Consider the following 14,999-nt stretch of genomic DNA (forward strand, 5'->3'; position numbering starts at 1 on the left):
TCACTTCCCAAATTTGAGATAAGTCTCCCAACTTGTTCTCCTGTTCCTACTTGAGCTTTTCCAATCCATTCTTTATGTTGTACCCAGGGATCTTCTAATATATATATATCTAAACATGTCATACCCCTTGCTAAAAATCTTTCTGTAGCTCCACTCTGCTTTTAAGATGAAGTCCAAATGGCTTAACCAACTGAAGAGACCCTGCATAACTTGGCCTCCACACACCTCTCCAGCCTTGTCTCTCACCAGAATTCCTTCACATTTCATGTCCAAGCCACAATGAATCTCTTTCAGATCTTCAACCTACTGCTTTCTCTCTTGCCTTCTGGCCTTCCTAGAGTCATAGAATTGTACAGAGGAAAGGGACTGAAAAATACCCAAATCAGGACTTTCCAACAGCCAACAGCTTCCTCCTTATCTTCAGAAAACTCAATTCAATTCAATGAATATTTATTGAGTACCCACCAAGTGTAAAAACACTACCTTAGCAGTTGCAAAGACACTTAATAAGTAAAACATAGTCCACGCTTATAGAGCTTGCAATCTCATTGCTTCTCTTAAACCTGAGTTCAAAAGTTCAAGTTCCTGGGTGGAGGACAAGATTGATGGTATTTAAGGGTACATACTTGTATGAGTAGTAAATAAGCCATCTAATGCACAATATAATGAATATGGTTAATAATATTGTTACTATAATGATGTAATATGATAAATATTGCTTCAATGGCAATCATATTACAACATATAAATATATGAAAGTAACACACTGTACACCTTAAACTTAGAAATTATAATATGTCATATTTATCAAATATTATAAAATAAAAACTTCTGAAATTTAGTTCCTTTCCTCAAACAAGTTCGAGGCACACTAAGAAACTATCTGTTCCTGGAGCCGACCCCATGGCCGAGTGGTTAAGTTCGCACGCTCCGCTGTGGCGGCCCAGGGTTTAGCCGGTTCGGATCCTGGGCGCAGACATGGCACCGCTCATCAGGCCACGTTGGAGGCAGCGTCCCACATGCCACAACTAGAAGGACCTGCAACTAAGATATACAACTATGTACCGGCGGGGGGGACAGGATTTTGGGGAGATAAAGCAGAAAAAAAAAAAAAGATTGGTAACAGTTGTTAGCTCAGGTGCCAATCTTTAAAAAAAAAAAAAAAAGAAAGAAACTGTTCCTGACACAACTGGCTAGTGCCTATATTCACTTTTACCAAAATATTTCACCCCCTTTTCTGCTAATCCAGGGCCCACATATTTTCTCCCAATCTCTACACTTCAAAGAAGCCCCAGTTGGCTGATTAGGCCTAGATTAGACAACTCTAAATTTCCATTGGCTTTCTCAGCTGTTGCTTAGGGCACTCCAATTGACATTGATCACCAGGGATTCCCAGGAGCCGGAAACCCTGCATTTAGCAGCTACATGTGGTGCTGCATCAGTCAGGGCTGGAGAGGATTTTCAAGCTGAAAGTACTGGGGCTCAGGAAAGGGGTAGAGGGAAGAACCATCCCAAAGAAATTTAATAACCAACATTCTGGATTGCCCTCAGTCATACACAGAGCAAAATGATGGAGCTAGGTAAAGAACACCTATCTAGAACCAAAAGACTATACTCTATTTCTTCGCTGAGTTAGTAATCTGATTTGATGATGCAGACACGATCTTGGTAATAGTTTTCCTTTGCCTTGGTGGGTAGATGACTAGAAGGCTTAGTATTACTAGAATTGCAAAAAGGTATCCCCTCTGGGCATACAAATGAAAAACGTCACCCCTTCCTCCTGACTGACTGGAGGCAGGCTTCATGCACGGCATGCCCTGCATGTCCACACATGGTTCTCCCTGTATGACACCTCTTTGCCTTCCAAATTCATGGCTATCACTACATAAATGGGAGATACGATCTCAGGTTTCTCACCACCCAGCCTTGAACGAGAAGGCAGTCTACTTTCCAAACAGAGAAAGTGACTATAATGCATTTTGCATACTTCTCTACTTGGAAACTGAGGTGAAGTTACCTAAAGCCTTGAACTTTCATCATCTGTTCATAATGGCCAATCCTGACCCACTCCCACCACCCCATCCTCAGTGAGGCAGAAATCTGAATTGTTCTCAAATACAACACAAATAGAATTCTTGGCAGCCAGAGTTTTACCCAGAGGTGGTAATGAAGCATAATCATTCCTGGATGACCAGAAGCCCGATGATTACTAATAGAGAGAAGCAACATGAAAGTGTCAAATAGGGTGGAGAGCATGCTCCAGCTGTGCTGAAACACTAAATAACTAGCACTAGGATGCAGAGAATCAAGTGGCCATTTGCCCTGTGGCTTATTCCCTTTGGTTTTTTAAGCTGGACTGATTCCTGTCTGTTCAAGGTGGGGCACATAACTAGCCTGATTTGTTTTGGGAGCCAAATGAGGATTCAGGGTGCTCCTTTTAAGGCAGGCCCTGGGCCTTAATTTAGCTGAGTGTTCCTAGGTCTAAGACACCTTTCCTTCCATCTATCGCCAAGGAGACAGTAACAGCAGTGAGCAGGAGAGTCAAAAGATTGGATGTGACATCGACCCCATGTTTCACCTACATCCCTAGAGGCCTGAAGATTCTGTATCTGGGGCAGCAAAACCTCCCCATAGGACTGCACACACAGTGACTTTCATATATTCACACCTTTGGCATGGCCTTATTACTCAAAGGGCATGAACGTCTGCATTTCATCTAAGAACCTTTCAGTGAGTCTTTCAATCTAGAGGAAATGTCAAACAAGGGAATTCTTTTTTTTTTTTAAAAGATTGGCACCTGGGCTAACAACTGTTGCCAATCTTTTTTTTTTTTCTTTTCTGCTTTATCTCCCCAACCCCCCCCGTACACAGTTGTATATCTTAGTTGCAGGTCCTTCTAGTTGTGGCATGTGGGACGCCACCTCAATGTGGCCTGACGAGCGGTGCCATGTCCATGCCCAGGATCCGAACCCTGGGCCGCCACAGCGGAGCGCGTGAACTTAACCGCTCGGCCACGGAGCTGGCCCTGGGAATTCTTGATTTACGAGTCAAAAATATTTATTGAGTTTGGAAACATTTATCAATTACCTTCTCTGTGGAAAAGAACAGACTTAGTACTACAGTGTGGTAGGCTAGGGTGAGCAGGGGCTTGAAAGATGAGAGATACAAGAAGCCTCCCCTCACAGGACCTTAAAAATGGGGAAACTGACAGATGTCAAATAAATAACACAAAAGAGAGACAGAGCCCAGGTGTTTGGGGTTGCACTTACTGAAAGAGAATCAAATTTGGAACTTGCCATGCCATCAACACCTTTTAAATATTTTTCATTCCTCTAGAGTAAAACCTGATCACACCTGCCAAGGAGAGAAACTACAGTAAACAGAAATATTCTCCTGGGGAAGATCTGTCTGTATTCTTCTGCTTTTCCCAGGACAGAGGCCCTAAGGACCATTTTCAAGTTGAGTTGGTTTTGATGCGTATGAATTATTTGGTCAGTAAGACAGTAAAATAGCCAAATAGATCAAAAGGACTAGAAAGGCCCACTGAGGCAAGATTACAATCCATCCACCAGCAGGCATTTGGGCTCTGCAGCAGGGCTGGGACACAGACCTACTGATCCAAGTGGATGCCACCATAACTGTGTGCCCCAAGGGTCTTTTACACCCTGGGGAGACAGTAATTGCAGTCCTAAAATGAAACCAACTGCAGAGCTCCCCACTACACTGCCTTAAAAGCCATCACAATTGGAAGCTTTGCTGAGAAGAGAAGTAGAGCATTAGAGAAACTCAGCATACTGAAAATCCTCAGTCAGACCCACTTCAGCTTGATTGTAATTCTTGACTCCGGGCCTATTCCTGAAAGACATCAAACACAGAAAGAAAAATGCCCGAGAAAAAACGCAGCTTATTCCATTTGGAGGACAGAGCATGAGATATGTAACAGATGGAATGGGGAAGGGCAAGGGGCTTAATAAGATTCACTACAGGATTAGGCGTTCATTTGATTAAAACCAGCATATGCAGGGCAGAGGCAGAACAAAATCTCACCGCTCTGACTCATTCTGCTCCAGGGTGTGCAGCTACCACCATGCGGGTGAGACCAGGTGGAAGCCATCTACAGTCATGCATCACTTAACAACGGGGATGCACTCTGTGAAATGTGTCGTGAGGCAATTTCGTTGCTGTGGGAGCATCATAGGTGTACTAACACAGACCTAGATGTAATAGCTTACTACACACTTAGGCTGCATGGCACTAATCTTATGGGACCACCGTCGTGTATTTAGTCTGTCATCGAACAAAACATTGTTATGTGGTTCATGACTGTACACAGCCCTGCTAAGAAGTACCATAACTGGTGAACCAGACTGTGAAGGTTTTGCCTTGCTCTTTGATGTCATGAAAGTCTTGGCCATGGAAAGAACAACTCATCTGGTACAGAAACAGAAGAGCTCAGCTTTGTTTCTTTGTGCCAAGCACAGTGACTGACACACCCCTGTGCTCTGACTTGAGCAAAGGTCTAACCTCTTAGTTCCGTCCATGAAGTCTGCAAGGGTTGTGGGTACAGTCTGTGACCATACATCAGGATTTGCCTGATCATCCCAGTTTACACCTGTGTATCAGCATAATCAGTAATGCCCCCTGTCACTTGCAAAAGGGTGTCAGTTTGGAGAGCAAATTCTATTTTACCTTAGGCATACAGTCTATCACCAAAATGAATATTTTCCCTTGATTAGGTGATCACAACTACACATGGGGCCCTTTGCTTTTTCCATCAAGTCACTCCTCAGTCCTTGCAGAGCCTGTCTTTGGTGGACTTTGTGAGGCCCTTTTCTCTCTGGTCTCCCTTTTTGTCTCTTCGCCCATGTCTCCATTGTTTCTTCCATCCCTGTATTTCCCTCAAGTGTCCTTGCTCTACCCCTGGGGCAGGAGAGTGTGAATCAGCTTCTCTGTGTCCTGTGAGCCCTGATTATTTTAAGTCCTTCAGAGTCTCGGAGGGATACCCCTGCTAACACACATTTCCTTGCTAACATTCGCCACCTCTCATAGCATGACTTCAATATACTTTTGGGCTGAAAAAGTCTCTATCTTTTTTTTCTGACTTAGCAAAGATGACTTGCCCAAGAATGAGTGATAATAAAGAGAAGGAAAGAAGGAAGCAAGAAGAAAATCCTATCTTGCTACAAATGAATGAATGAACAAATAGCTTGAGTGAGGTCCTCTATATGGGCAAGGAGATGGACTTTTAGCCCTGTGGATTTTTCTTACCTACCAGAAAGAAAAGACTGAATTCTGTGCTTGCTTTTTAAGCAAGGAGTCTGACTTATTCCTGGGACTTATATCTATTTCCATTTATTTAGCTTAGCATTCACACCAGCAGGATTCAAGAACAAATTCTCTTTTGTTCAAGATAAATCATCATTCACTCCAGGAAGCCCAAAACCATCACAAAAATAAAGAGAAGTAGGAGGTAAAAAGAATGTTAGTAAGAATTGGATCCATTAATGAGTTTCAGATTTTGATATTTTTTATGTAAAATTTTTCCAACTTTTCTCTCAGAAGATGAGTGGGAGTTTATTATCTGGTGTGTAAACTTCTTATGAGCTTCTGGCATCATTGCTAATAAGGAAATCACTGTCTATAGTCTCTGTCTTCATAAAAGGAAACAAGAGACTCATCTGGCCATTTCAGATGCAGGACTGAATTAGGAAACTTAAAAAATAAATTCAGGGGCTGGCCCCATGGCCGAGTGGTTAAGTTCGCACGCTCCGCTGCAGGCGGCCCAGTGTTTCGTTGGTTCAAATCCTGGGCGCGGACATGGCACTGCTCATCAAACCACGCTGAGGCAGCGTCCCACATGCCACAACTAGAAGGACCCACAACGAAGAATACACAACTATGTACCGGGGGGCTTTGGGGAGAAAAAGGAAAAAAATAAAATCTTTAAAAATAAATAAATAAATAAATAATAAATTCAACTCTACATAGTGCGACGTAAAGTCAGAGTCTGGAGAACGGATTGAAATCCCATTCGATCTGCTATGTGAGCTTAGACAAATCTCTTGGGGCCTCAGTTTTTCATCCGCACAATGAGGGGCTTGTTTGCTAAAGTTCTACCCATCACTCAAACTCTATGAACCTACGACTTGATCATTTGGTCAGGAAGAATTTCTTCCTCCCATCAGCCCCACATGAAGGGCATCAAATGCTCACTCCATCTCCTACTCCCACAGCCCACTAGTTATCTTCTAATACCCCTAACAGAAGCCTCTGGGATCTCTCTGCTCCCTCACTGCCCCCATCTTTCCCTGAATCAGATGCTTGAATTACATAACTTCACCAGGGTGATTTCTGTAAACAAAACTGTCTCTGCTCACAGTGCCTGGCTGTGCTTTGACTGTGAGCTCTCTAAGTACAGCAAAACATCTCACATCAAAGGGTCCATCTGTCTTTAGCTGGAAAATAGAGTTTGAATAACCAAGTTTGCTACAAATTGGCCAGCTCGGGTCCACCACAGAGAAATCAATTGCTCAGCCTTCCATGTCTCTCCTGAACAGGTGTATGTTCAGGATTCAACAATACAACAATTTTAACACCTGCTCCTCCTTGGCAGGGAATGTGATTTCATTACACCTGCCTAGAAAGGTACTGACATTCCCCGACTTGCTATTGACACTCATTGATTCAAACCTGACTCCTAGATGTATTTGCTCATTAAAAAGAGCCTAAATGAAGCATGAGTTATTCATTTTCCCTTAGTGAGAGAATATTTTGCAGTATCTTCTTATAACCACCTTTATCAATCCAGGTTAACAATAGTGGTTACGATTCAGTCGTACCCTCTGTTCCTATGAGACGGAAATATCTTTACATAGTCAGGCCTAGGGGTCTTAAACCCCATTTGAAGATTTCCTGAAAGATCCCTCATAATAACTACCTCATGGAATTGCTGGGACTGCGAAATGAGATAATGCATGTGAAGTGCACCGAGCTCAGCACATTTTAGGAACTCTCTTTTTTCCCAGTGGATGAGAAAGATGCCTTAGAGGAGGTGACAAGGCAGGCGCTCTCTTGATGACAGTAGGGAAGGGTTACTGTAAGCAGTACAATGGTAGGGACAGGAGAGAAGGGATGGATGCATAAGCAGATAGAAAAGTGAAACAGATATGAAATAAGCCATAAGCACAGTGTAGGAAAGTTCTCCCGGACTCTGGCTTCTCAGTATCCCATACAGCCATACTCATGGAAACCTGGTTTTCTGGTGGTTCTCAAGTTTGATCCTCATTATAGAGTCTATAATCCACCTGCAAGCTCTCTCTTCTTGCTCTCTGAATGCTGCAATCATCAGAACACACTCTCTGCTCCCTACTTCTTATGTGTAATTCCTACATCTCTCCCCTGGTGCCAATGGCATTTGTATCTCTACATTTGATTTCTCTGGTCAGAGTGGGATACCACCTAAGATTCTATTTTACAGGTAATTTTATAAATTCCATGATGTTGGAACCCATGCCCATTTAATTCTCTAGGGATTGCATCTATCACTGCTCTGCTGTGTTCAAGGGCCCATGACATTTTCTTCATAGCAATCATGGAAGGCATGTACAGGCTTCCAAACACTATGAAAACAGCTTCCTACACAAGGAAGAACTGTGCTGCTCCAAACATCAATGCTGCCCTCCTGCCCCCCTGCATTGTTCAATTCTGTCCAGCCTAGTAAAATACTTCCTGGAAAAGGAGTCCATCCAAAGCCTCCAGATTTCTAAATCTTAGCTTTGCTAGGCTGACTGCCCTGCTCCTACACCCCGGCTGTAAGACAGGTTCCTCATGGTCCCTGAATCCCATTCTCTTGTCCTTACTAACTGGGTTCAGGGACAGTGGCTGGTACAAGGCCTTCTTGAGATTGAGATTCCAACCCAAATCTACCAACCACCACACGAAACCCTCAGACTGGAATTGTCCCCAGTCTCTTTTCCTTGATTTTCTTTCTCTAGCTTCTTCCATCCTTTCCATAATTACTGTTTTCCTCCTGTTACAAATGAGCCTCTCCTTCCTTCGGTCATCTCCTAAACCTCTCTAAAGGAATTCTCTGGCAATTATAAAAAGTAGTGAGGATGCTGAAGACCAGTCAAACAAACAAAAAAAGAAAAACTAAAGGAAGCATGCACTTAGTTCTGGAACCACATGCTTCTATGCTATCTTAGGCACTAGTGCAGAAGGGTCCCTTGAAAAGGAGTCAGGCTATAATATTACTTAATATTGAGTATCTCAGCAGAACTGCAAGGTGATATTTACCACAACCTTCCTTGTACCAAGAGGTGGATTTCCAGCCACTCCTTCCCTGGGGTCAGTTTCTCATAGCTTTATGGCCAGAAATTACTGCACAACTTGGGGGGTGAGGGGAGGGACCAGTTTTAGATTGAGGCCCAAGGTGTCAGTGGCACTGTGCACAAAAAGCTGGCCTTTGGAGGGAATCAAGGTGAGGAACTGCTCTGGCCACTTGGCAGTTTGAGGGTGTCACTAGTTGGAGAAAATGTCTGAGGCTTAATCCAGATAAAAGGGGAAGCTGGTACCTCACCTGCCAGCTCTACACTGAAATAAGGGAGGAAGCCCAGCTCTGGAGCTTCTTCCAGCACCCAGTCGGTGGCACAACAACCTGGTGCCAGGCACGAACACTCCCTTCACCATACCCTAGCAGGGAAGTATCCCTAGTATGGCGTTCAGCAACACTGTCTATAAGGGTGACAAACAAAGGTTTTATGGCCTGAGGTGACCAGAAACCTGGAAAGAGGCTACAAATGCATCCTTGTATGGCCACCACAGTATAACTGACATCTTTGTGTAACTAAAAGACCCTGGGGGTACCCAGCTTGGGCGGAACACTGGCATGATTTCAGCCCCCACTGCTTCCTATGTTCAGGGACAATACATGACACATAGCCCCATTCCATAGCTCAGGGACTAGAAATAATTACGTTCAAGGCAGAGTGTCAGAAAAGGCAGCAGGTGTCATGTCTGGGTCAGCCCAAACCAAAGGCAGCCTTCTCACACCCCTCTGCATGCTGGGGCATCTGTCTGTGCCAGACTAGCTGGGGACAGAGGTATTAGGAGGAGCAAGGGTAGGGGAACATGGTGGCCCTCCCAGGACTCACACTCAAGCCAGCCACATCCTAACCTCACTGTGACACAGCCAGAGACCCAACCTACTCCCATCCTCAGGCTCAGTCACCAGCATGTGTCTCTGAGGAAAATTATCAACAACAATTCATGCTTGTTTGCTCTGAGTTTGGGGATCCAACAGTGATGTGAGGTGCGAAAAACGGGCCGAGCAGTATGACACCCAATGAAGGAATCAAAAGGAACAGGGGAAAGCTCTCAAATTAGGGTGGATTGCTTCCTAAAAGAAGAGGAATGGGACCACATCCCTCTCACCACTGCTCCAAACATAAAGCAACAGATAAAATGTAAAAAGAAGATATTAAAAAGGTGGGCTCTAAAGCAAGATGATGCTCTCCTTGGACTCAGCTGATTCCTACTCTCGGGTATTCATGGTGCCTAGAGATGCTCCACACCTGGCAGGTGCCCTGAGCCAGGCTCACTGTGGGAAATCAGGGCTGGACTAGTGTCCCCCACCCACCCTACCCATGACAGGAGAGCCGCTGCAGCTGCTGCCTGAGGTTAAGCCTCCTGTGAAGCTGCAAACCTATGGAGACAGGAGAAAACCAGCAGAGCATTGAAGCCAAGCTGACTGAGCAAGGACCTGAGCAAGGCTTCTCATGAACACAGGGACTGAACTTCTGACCTTCAGTAGCACACAGGGGAGGACACTCCCCCACCCACAGAATACCTTGCTCTGAACAGAGGTCTCAGGGGGCTTGGGCTAGAGACAACCATTCAGGGAGGGATGAATGAACGGAAAGGGCAAGAGAAAGTGAGAATCTCTCAATAAGTAAAGACAACCAAAAAAAGTCAGCCAACGTGGCAAATGCAATGAAAATAACAGAATAATCTAAAAAGTGTTTATGTGTTTTTAGGATCCTCACAGAGATAAAGGAAGAAATAACATTCATTTAAAAACTGAAATAATGGGGCCAGCCCAATGGCGTAGTGGTTAAATTCACCCATTCCACTTCAGCAGCCTGGGGTTTGCCAGTTCGGCTCTCAGGTGTGGACCTACACACCGCTCATCAAGCCATGCTGTGGTAGTATCCCACATACAAAATAGAGGAATATTGGCACAGATGTTAGCTCAGTGACAATCTTCCTCAAGCAAAAAGAGGAAGATTGGCAACAGATGTTAGCTCAGGGCCAATCTTCCTCAGCAAAAAAAAAAAAAAAAAAAAGGAAGCAAGGAGATGGAATTATTACATCATCAGGAGAGTATTTCTGGGGTCTAACACAGAAATCATTTTAAAAAGTTTTTTTAAAAAACTGAAACAAAGACAGGAGGTAGATGAAAAATATAATAAATGAAAAATACAAAAACTGAAAAACTTAATAGATGAGATCACCTCTAGTCTGTACACACCCAAAAGAGGATTAGGAAGTGAAAAACTGTGCTGAGAACAAACCACTGAGAAGAATAAAAAAATTGTGAAAGAGCAGTTAAGAGATGTGGAGAATATATTGAGAAGCTTCAAAATATATCTAATCAATCCCCAAAGAGCAGGGAGTTAATGGAAGAGGAGCAATATTCAAAGGGTTAGGGGCTAGCAATTTTCAAGAACTGAAGAAAGATGAGTCCACAGTTTGAAAATGTACTCTGAGAGGCAAGGTGAATCAATAAAAATAAATCCACAACCATAGTGTGTGGTCAAACTACAGAACACTGTAAAAGTTACTAGAGAGAAAAGACAGATTCCAAGGAAGGAATGACGATTAGACTGACAGATGTATCATCAGCAACAATCAACGCCAAAAGAAAACGGAGTATTATCTTCCACATACTGAGAGAAAACAACATCCACCTTGACTTCTACACCCAGCTATTCAGGTATAATAAAGTAAGGGAGCTCACCACCCCAAGACTCTCACTGAAAAAAACAAAAGAAACAAGACTGAAGAATGCACTTTAGCAAGAAAGAATCCAAGACAATGAATATAGAAACTGATAAAAATATAACAATGGTATATTTAATCCTTAACCATAAAAATAACTACTTGGGTTTTTTTTTTTTAAGTTGAAATAAAACCCTAGACAACAATAAGAAGAAAGATGTGCGGAGTGTCTGTATAGGGGGAGGGGAAGAATAAAGAGACTCTCTTCTTATCCAGAAGAGAAGAGATATACCGAACAAACGTAGGCTTTACGGAAATTTTCAAAATTAAGTATATATGTTAAAACTATAAGGATAACACTAAAATAAGAGAAATACATCACATATATTCTAAGTAAACAAAGGGAATAGAGGAGAATAGAAAAAAATGTATCAATCCCACAGGAGGCAGGAAAGAAAAAAAAAAAAGCAGCAAAGAAAAAGAGTGGCTGTAGCAGAAATGTCTAGACGTCTGCCAAAGATTTGTGTTCCTCTACCACAGTGAGCAACTGTTGCTGGGAAGTGGCCATGAAGCCAGGTACTACATTACCCAGGCCCCTCTTGCTTCTAGGTGGGACCATGTGACTAGTTCTCACAACCAAATGTAAGCAGTAGTGATATAAATGACTTTCAGGCGGCTGTGGTTAGGAGGCAGGTGTGCCTTCTCCCCCCTTTCTTTCCCTCTCTATGGTGATCTTGATGGGAGATCACATGTTGGGAGTGGCAGAGCCACAAGATGGTCCTGAATGACTGTATGGGGCAGACCATCCCCTCTGTGACACTGATTGGATTTTACATGACAAAACATACACTGCTAAGCCACTGAAGTTTCCAGGTTCATCTGTATCTGTAACCTCAGCTAGCAAGGTCCTAAGCAATACAGATGGTAAACAAAAAACACAAAATAAGTCCATATATATATTATCAATCACAAAAATATAAATGGGGTTAAGCCCAGGGATTGGTAAACTACACCTGGCAGGCCAAATCTGGCCATGTGCCTTTGTTTACGTACTGTCAGTGGCTATTTTTGAGTAGTTATGACAGAGGCTGTATGGCCCAAAGAGTCAAAAATACTTACTCTCTGGTCCTACCCCTGTATTAAACCCAGTTATTAAAAAATGAGATAACAGAATGTGTCAATTTTTTAAGATCCAAATAAGGCTATTTACAAGAAGAAAATTTTTAAAAAATCACACCAAAGGTTGGAAAATAAAGAAATGGATAAAGCTATGCCAAGCAAATATTAACCAAAAGAAAGCATACTTAGCAATATTAATACCAGACAACATAAAATCTAATGCAGCAGCATGAACAGAGATAAAGTAGTACACTACTCAAAGATAAAAAGAAACACCCCGGGGCCTGCCCCGTTGCCAAGTGCATCGGCAGCCTGGGATTTCACTGGTTCGGATCCTGGGCTCGGACATGGCACCACTCGTCAGGCCATGCTGAGGCAGTGTCCCACATGCCACAACTAGAGGGACCCATGACTAGAATATACAACTATGTACTGAGGGGCTTTGGGAGAAAGAAGAAGGAGAAGGAAAAGAACAAGATTGTTAACAGACGTTACCTCAGGTGCCAATCTTTAAAAAACAAAAACAAAAACAAAAAGCAGAAACACCCCAAGAAGATACAGCAATCCTGAACTTGTAAGCACCTAATTACATAAAGCAAAAGTGATAGAATTACAATAAAAACTTTTTCAGAACTACAAAGACAGAGGTAAACTTTACCATAAATCCTTCAGAAACTGATAAATCAAGCTGACAAATTTTAATTATATTAAAGAAGGAGCAATTAGGACATCTGAAAGCTGTGACTCCCAGTGGAGAATGGGGTGGGTGTTTCAGAACCAACGGAGAAACTTGTCTAAATAACACATATGTCACCCACCCGACCCAGAGAGGAGAAAAGGGAAAGCCCCTTTGAGAACTGATTTAGCAAACCTCTGTTACTGTCAGAGTTTCCCTTAGGGGTGTTGTGCTGCAGTGAAAAGAGGTTGAGAACTGTAAGTCTTTCTCAAGGTAGTGGACAGCGGCCAATCTCAATGATAAGTGCTCTGAAAAGAAACCTATGTTGGTTTATCAGATACTTAGACCCCTTCCACATGAGCTTCTCCATGGCTACCAGAGACATCAAAGCACTGGAATAAGAAGAGCAAAAGATCTATTATGATAGTGACCAGCTTGCGCTCCTGAATTTCTGAATAATTGTTTTTAATTTTCAAAACATGTCAGAATTTTGTCTTAGTAGATTCACTTTAACTAAATAGACAACAATGCTCAGACAAGAAATATTTTTTAAGGTGTTCCAAACAATCTACATATTGACTTAAAATTTTGACAGTCCAGCTTTAGGGAAATTTTACCAATAGACAACATATTAAAAGGTACTCTATTCCCTCTAAAAGTTCAAGGTCAAAGTTCGTCGAGCATGAGGAATCCAATTCAAGCTAAGGAAACCAGCAAAGGGAAGTTCAACTCTGTGATAAAGTAGAGGAATGTGAAGTCTTCAATCATCCACTTGATTTCTTCTCTAGCCCTTGCCTATGGGAAGGGATCTATAACAATGTAGTCAATGTACCAAAATTCCCCTTTAACAAAGTAGTTCTATGTCCATGGAGGTTTGTAATGAATATATTTTAAGAAAATATACTCAAAGGCAAAAGTAAAGAAATTGTGTCTAAATAATAGACTGGAGGCACTAGTTCAGAGACTAAAAATACATAATTTTGGAGTAATGAGTGTAGTTGATAAAAAACATAAAATCCTAGGGTGAGAAGTTCAGTTCTGACATGGGAGACAGAGAATCACTATTTATTCTTGAGTAGGTGAGTATGATGTTTGTACAAAATGACAGTCAACTATGTGAAAAAAGGATTAGAGCAGGAAGAGAGAAACTAGAAGACCTTTGGATAGTCCAGGTGCGAGTTGGTGAGGGTGAGGGTTTTAGAGGGGTGGCCATGAGAATGAGACGTAGTGTTAATGAAGACTGGGGAGGAGGAGCCAACTGGACTCAGTGAATGACTGGATGAGAGAGAAGTAAAGTAGAAAGGAGGAGGAGGAGGAGGAGGAAAAAGGAGGAAGACGGAAGAACCAAGACTACACTGATTACCTTTACAAAACTGGGGTCCAGGCACAATAACAAGGAAAAGAAAGCTGTATCTATTTGTGGAATGTTAGTCTTAAGGTCACTAAATTTAAGATAAAAGATAAAAATCAGGCCAGCAGTTGAAGAACACAGTGACTCTCAAAGACTAGCCCACAGAGCCCTGCATCAGAATCCCCTAGGCACCTAGTAAAATGCAGATTCCAAGGCTCCTCTCTAGACCAACTGAATCATAATCCCAGGAATCTGGATTAAATGAGTTCAGAGGACGGAGGTACGGAGCACTGGAGTGTATCCCCCACTGAACCAGAGATAAGATTTGCATAGTCTGTAGACCAAACCCCAAGTGGCTGAACTTACCCAAAGTTATTGAAGAGGAAAGCAGGATCCAAGCAGTAAGGCTTCGGGGTATCAACAGTTATGGGTCATAGACAAAGAGTAGCCAAAGAAGGATACAGAAATAAAGAAGTTTGTGAACCTAGCATGAACCAGAATTATACATTGTCACAAGGATGAAGGATTTTCTGGCAAAAACACTGTTGGGTGCTTGGATGCTTTTTTGTTCCTCTGAAGTCCTAGATGATTACATTGGAACTCTTACAGCTGACCAAGAACAGAGTCTGACCTGCTGACAGCATCCTAGACAACAAGAAAAACAAATAGGCTAATAGTAGGTACAAAGTAGATACAAGTAGTATGACTTTTAAGTCTTAACTTTCCCGAAGTGACACCAGATCTTGTCTCTCTCATTTTCATCATGTATTTAACAAGGACAACCCAAATGTACATAGCTTTGGGATTTAAAAAAAAAAGTGATTAGGGATGTTTAAACAGGTGCCCAATATTTTA

At 42.5% G+C, this 14,999-nt stretch overlaps 1 protein-coding gene across 1 annotated transcript in view; it reads right to left on the minus strand.

The window, feature by feature from the left end:
• AKAP6 (A-kinase anchoring protein 6) overlaps positions 1-14,553 on the minus strand; it is a 512,511-nt gene extending 497,958 nt beyond the window's left edge. Inside the window, exon 1 of the mRNA XM_046655043.1 lies at positions 14,511-14,553. The gene's annotated coding sequence lies outside the window, so the exon portion shown is untranslated. The remainder of the gene's footprint in view (positions 1-14,510) is intronic.
• Between the last annotated feature and the right edge of the window lie 446 nt (positions 14,554-14,999).

The sequence above is a fragment of the Equus quagga genome, chromosome 2 (genome assembly GCF_021613505.1).
Source record: "Equus quagga isolate Etosha38 chromosome 2, UCLA_HA_Equagga_1.0, whole genome shotgun sequence".
NCBI lineage: Eukaryota > Metazoa > Chordata > Mammalia > Perissodactyla > Equidae > Equus > Equus quagga.